Source organism: Colobus angolensis, unplaced genomic scaffold, assembly GCF_000951035.1.
Source record: "Colobus angolensis palliatus isolate OR3802 unplaced genomic scaffold, Cang.pa_1.0 Scaffold5, whole genome shotgun sequence".
Classification (NCBI taxonomy): domain Eukaryota; kingdom Metazoa; phylum Chordata; class Mammalia; order Primates; family Cercopithecidae; genus Colobus; species Colobus angolensis.
This window is the reverse complement of record NW_012118487.1, coordinates 22,150,465-22,156,717: the sequence shown is the minus strand read 5'-3', so window position 1 is coordinate 22,156,717 and position 6,253 is coordinate 22,150,465. Positions and strand designations below refer to the sequence as shown.

At 38.3% G+C, this 6,253-nt stretch overlaps 1 pseudogene across 1 annotated transcript in view; it reads right to left on the bottom strand.

Annotated features, from left to right (window-relative positions):
* LOC105524408 overlaps window positions 1–2,272 on the bottom strand; it is a 4,077-nt pseudogene extending 1,805 nt beyond the window's left edge. Inside the window, exons 1-2 of the transcript XR_001003756.1 lie at window positions 2,241–2,272; window positions 120–2,137 (exon numbers count right to left, since the gene is read on the bottom strand). The product of XR_001003756.1 is annotated as a nucleolar protein 8-like (transcript). The remainder of the gene's footprint in view (window positions 1–119; window positions 2,138–2,240) is intronic.
* Window positions 2,273–6,253: the final 3,981 nt, after the last annotated feature.

Sequence of the window (6,253 nt, the reverse complement as noted above, 5' to 3'; positions counted from 1 at the left end):
CCCGGCTAATTTTTTTGTATTTTTAGTAGAGACGGGGTTTCACTGTGTTAGCCAGGATAGTCTTGATCTCCTGACCTTGTGATCACCCCTGCCTCGGCCTCCCAAAGTGCTGGGATTACAATGTTCTGTCTTTTTTGAGGCTGAATATAGTTTGGGCCATTTGCCTTCTTTGTATGTTGGCATGGAGGCAGTTCACCCGATGAGCCATTAACATATGGGGACCCATCTTCCATGGATATGATACTGGCATCCACATGTTTCATGGAATTCTGATCTTTATTAATATTGTTAGAGGCAACACTGTCTTTCAATGATTTTTTTTATTGACTCCTTTTCATATAAACAGCCTCCTCCCTTGAAAACCTGGAATTTTGGCTTTAAGTTGTTTTTCTTTGGTTTCTGTTTGCCACAGGTGCTCTCCTCTCCTTCTAACAGGGAAGCCACAATGTCCTCAGGACAAATACACTGTCTGCGTCTGTGGAGGCCAGTGGGAGTGTTGGGGCTCTTGAAGCCTCTGTCAGACTTGCATTGTGTCATGGTTTCTGGTCCATCACTCTCAGTATCTTCATTTGGAGCTTTCTGATCAGTGCCAGCCAATTGTTCCAAATCAGCTAAAGTAAGATTCACACGAAGGCAGTTTGTTTGTTTTTTTTGTAAATCATGGCACTATACTCCTTGTCTCCTTCAGAGTCAGCTAATTCTGATGCAGAATCAGCATCTTCACCGCTACTGCACTGAGAGGGAGATTTGCGATTAAGAGGCTTTAATCCATGACCGAGGGCTGACTCTACATTGCTTTTTCTTTTTTGTACTTTAATATAGTGATCAGAAAGCTCACAGATTTCTCTATTTTTGAAGGAAGTTTTCTTGTCTGTAGATTTTTCCATTTGTGAAAATGCTGTACTGTTTTTGACCTTAGCAACATTTTTTTTCATCGCAATGATTTCATCTGTATCTCCTGAGTCAAACTCACAATCATTTCTAATAATATCATCACTGTCATGGTAAGAGACATTAGTTTTGATACCTAAACCTATTGAAGAATGAAATTTGTGAATTCCTGATTTGAAATCATCCCTTACAACTCCAAAGGGATCATTTTCAGATTCATTTATTGAGGGCTGTACAGTTCTCTATAAGTTTTCCTCTTTTGCAATCATCATTCTTAATTCATCTTCAGAATCAATATCATCATTAGAAATGCTATTTCTCTTCTTGGCAGTTTCCAAGCCAGAAGTCTTAAAAGGTAGATTTTTAAGTTTCTGAGTATCAGAAACAGGTACAGGAAGTGATTTAGAAGAAGTAATGCAATCACAAGTTCTTTTCTGTGCAGCCTGTTGCTGTGTTAAGGGTGGTCTCTCTATTACCCACCTGGGCCTTGGACTCATGGTCAGAGACCCAGTGGAACTCTCATCCCTCTGCACTTTTATCATCTTCTTGGGAGGGCTATGGAAGTCAGAGAAGTCTCCTCACCGTTTCTTACTCATAGGGTCATTCCCTCCTTCCAATTCCCAAGTCAAGCTGGATATAGGAATGGTGTTTGTGAAATCCTCCCCTATCTTCTTTAGGTTGTGGCAGGATTTTGAGGGATCATATTTTATAATTTTATATTTATGATAATTTTTAAGGTGAAGAACAAGTAACACTCTTCTGAATTTGCTCACAACCCAACTCTTATACCCTGGCACTTCTGTCCCTGGCACAGCTTTCATATGGAATTCCACTCCTCCTATCTTTTCTAACAAGTTGGTGTTACCTGTTGTTGATTTTCCTTTCTTAGCTTTTGCTTCTTCTTTCTCTTGGGCCAATCTGTGCAAAAAGCTTTCTTTTGCTAGTTGAATTTGTAATGCTCCACCTTTCCATTTTGTTGTATTTAGAGCAGACATACATTTTTTCAGGTCTGCTTCTGCTACACTGATGTTAATATATGCAAAGATTTTCTGTGGGTTTCCTTGGTCATCTTTCCCTGTGATGATGTCCACATCCGAAACCTCTGCAAATCTGCTGAACTGATTTTGTAGGTCTGTCTCAGAAATTTCCTGGCCAAGGCCATCCACATAAAGGTGCTTCATTTCTCTGTTCATTTTCATGAAGGCTGGGCATATACTTGGTGTGTTTTAGTAGGAAAAGTAGTTTTCTCAGCCTTGTTTCTCCGAGAAGACCCAGAGACGTAAAGAGAGAGACTTGGAAACTGCTTTGTGATTCTCATGCTCCAAACCCACTCCTCACCATGTCATCACCTACAGCCAGCACTGCTGCAGCCCCTGAGTTCACTTTTTAAAAGGCCTGGTAGGCCAGGCGTGGTGGCTCATGCGTGTAATCCCAGCACTTTTGGAGGCCGAGGTGGGTGGATCACCTGAGGTCAGGAGTCTGAGAGCAGCCTGACCAACGTGGTGAAGCCCCGTTTCTACTAAAAACACAAACATTAGCCAGGTGTGATCGTGGGCGCCTGTAATCCCAGCTACTCAGGAGGCTGAGGCAGGAGAATTGCTTGAACCTAGGAGGCGGAGGTTGCAGTGAGCAGAGATTGCGCCATTGCACTCCAGCCTGAGCGATAAGAATGAAACTCCATCCCAAACAAACAAACAAACAAAAGCCTGGTAATGGTGTTAGGTTGTGTGAGAGAACGTCCTTGTTTGTGAGAGCTATGTGCTAAAATAATTAGGGATAAACTGTCATGTTGTTTCCAGTGTACTTTAGGATGGCTTGACAGAAAGAGGTGTGTGTAGGTTCCTGTATTAGTCCTTTTGGGATGTTATCCCAAAATACCATAGGCTGGAGTGCTTATAAACAGCAGAAATCTATTTCTCACAGTTCAAGAGTCTGGGAAGTCCAAGATCAAGGCATCAGCAGATTTGGTGTCTGGTGAGAACCTACTTTCTGGTTCATAGATGCCACCTTTTCACTGTGTCCCCATGAGGTAAAAGAGATGAAAGGTCTTTTTCAGACCTCTTTTATAAGGGCAATAATCCCATTCATGTGGGTTCTACCTCCCCAAAGTTCTAACTACTAATATCATCATGCTGGGGGTTAGATATTTCAACATATGAATTCTGGGGGGACACAAACATTCCGACTATAGCAATACCTATATAGAGAGATGAAGCAGGAGCCACAAGATTATTAATAGTTGGTGTGTATAGGCAAGTGTATACCAATATTCACTAGACATTTCTTTAATTTTTGTGTAGATTTGAAATTTTTCAAAATAAGAAAAATAGTATCTATGGGAATCAAGAGAAAATATTTTTCCCTCCACTTTTTATGCCTGTTGTCCTCTACACTTAGTAATTATTTCATGACATGAAAGCCCTGCTTTGATTTGTTAGTTTTGTCTGACATATGGAGTTTAGTTCTGAGGACTTAGACTCACCCTATGTCTCTGCAGGTGATCAGGATGTTGTAGAAACAGTGAATTTAGATTTCTTGGACACATTTTCTTTTGGGACTTTTCTTTGATTAATATGTGAAGTGACAGCAAGGGACCTTGTGAAGGTCTTGGTTCTTGTTATTCCCTGCAGCTGCAAGAGTGGGTTCCAGAAGGCCAGTGAAGAAATGCGGTAAATACATGGTACATTCCTTATGGTTCAGCAGAAGGCTTGAAAGATCCCTGGAACGATTTGGAAAGAAATACCTTGAGACTTTTTACATGCAAGTCTGTAAAAGCCATCATGTCAGTGCATTTTATAGCATTTTGTCTGCCTCCTTTCAGTGACAGATGTTGGAAGTCTTGGCATGGTAGTCATGCATTTTGAACTACCTGCATGGGGCATCTTGAGTTCCACGTAAGAAAAGATGGTAGAGAGAAAAAAATTGGGGGGGGAGGCAGGAGCGGGGAGGATCATTTTCTTATAAAATTTATTTCTCCAAAGATAAGATAAAACTCAAATCGTAACATACATAAAAGGTATAGTTATATACCTTTTGAAAAACTGATCAGTAAGTAACAATTTTATTAAACAATTGTTGAATAAAAGAAGAGAAGGTGTGGTGCTATAAGATTCTTTGCTAAATGGAGTTTTTATATTAAAATTACAGATACAAATATTAGGTGATTTTTATTAATTGAATCCCTGCTATGTGCTTCCTTTTAATATAATAACTTGACATTAAGAAACTTCTGTCCTTAAGAAACTCAAGAATACATTAGCGACTCTATCTTAATCATTTTAATGTTTCTATAAAGGGAGAATATCTGACTTTTATGTTTTTACTGAGTTTGAGAAGTATTTGGGGGATTCTGATTCTCATAAGGGTCTTTGACTTCCAGTTTTCCTTCTCCTAAGAGCAATGACACAGCAGATTGAAGATTAATGATGGTCTGGAGGGAGCTGGGATATGCAGATTGTATTCAATGTCATTGAAGAAATGTGCTTTGAGTATCCACCATGTACCAGGCATGGTGCCAATGCAGATAAAAATGCAAGAGAGGCCATTTCACAGAATCTATTTGTTGACTGTCAATGACACAAGAACATGTGTTTGGAGGCGCTTGGCTATTTTTGCTGGGATGGTCTTCATGGATGGACATTACTATTCTCTTTCTGTTTTAAATCCATAGACAAGAAAGCCCTGACCAACTCCTTCTTGGACTATTCCAATTTTGTCTCACATAATTTATTGGGGAAAATGAGTTCCATATGTTTAGTAAAGTTGTTACTACCTCCTTTCTGGCTCATGTTTAGTATTTTGGGATTTGGTGGTTGTGTTTATGGTCAACAAAAGCATGATCTTCATCACTTTTATGTCTTCTTTAAAACACACCTCTTCAACTATTCTGTCTTTCAGATGTAAAAATCTTTGCCTTCTTACTTCATCATCATTTTCTCTTTAAACTTATGTGAGAGGGGTAGACAATCCTGAATACCACTAGGATTTACCCTAACCCTGTTTTTCATGGAAAAGAATATGTAAACTTCCATTAGGAAGTATATGAAAGAAACTTTCCTTTAAATAAAAATGTGTAAGTGTTTAGAATTGCCCTTGCAAAGTTCTAAATCAATCAGCCAGGGCTAATACATCACTTGAGAAGATGGGCTAGTGGCATTCTCATGAACGATCACCTGTGATTACAGAGCTCCGGCTGGCCCAAGATTTTACTTTCCTGTGGGATTTGACACCACTGACCATTTTAGTTTCCTGCATCAGCCATGCACAGAAAGTCTTAATGGGACAGTATGCAAAATGCATTCTCATTACATTTGTTCTCTTTTTGTTGTCAATAACCCAAGGTCATTTTAATATTTTTAATCATTTCTGTCTGAAGAGTATGCTTTTAGAGACACATGGCTTATCTTTCATAAAATACGATTCAGAACAAGAAGTTAGGTTTTGAGATATTTAGACAAGGATGGACTTAGGCAATTGTGGAGGCTTTCACACTTCTGTGTCAGGAGGTTTCACATCCATTTTTCCTTCCCACTCCCTCCTTTGAAACCTTTATTTCAAGCCAACAATAGAGTTTTATGTATGAATTTTAACAATTATTCTTCCATTTAACATATTTTAATTTTTTGATGTTACTTTCTGTTTTTTGCTGTCATTTAAGCAGTTTTATTCCATTCAATAAACGTGCCCTCGTTTAATCCCATGTGGTGGACATTACTTTTCACTGTTCGCTTCTCTAATAGCATTGAAATGAACATTCCTGTAGGAAAGCTTTCAAGATATTCATGATCATTTCCTTAGGTCAAATTCTTGGATATGAACTTATTGTGTCAAAAATAGGCACATCATTAAGTCTTCTTATACAAGTGATGAAGCATTATGATGTGAGAATATACATTTTCTCTCACCCTTTGCAAAATTAGATATTATAATAATCCGCTTGAATATGATGTATTGAAGTCTCATTGATTATATCCATATTTCTTTGATTATTGTAAGTTTGGAATTTTTAATAGATTTTTGGTTTCTAGTGTTTTATCTTGAAAAATACCCAATACGGTGATAAATCAGGGCCTGAAGTGTCTTAACTTATAAGCTTACTTGCTAGTGTCCAAGGAATAGCTTTTTTCAGTGCATAGAGTTATAAGGACGTAAAATGTTCAAATAAATGCTTTCTAGGAGCACACTAATTCCTATCTCCCTCCCAGGGTGAGATTGATTGATATGCCGAAGTTAATATCAATGTAAATGCATCTATTTAAACCCATGCCTTGATGTTTTTGAATTTTCTTTTTGCATTTGATGTCAAATGAATATATTCCTTAATTATTGATGAATAGTGACTGAGGTGGCTAAAGTTAAGGTA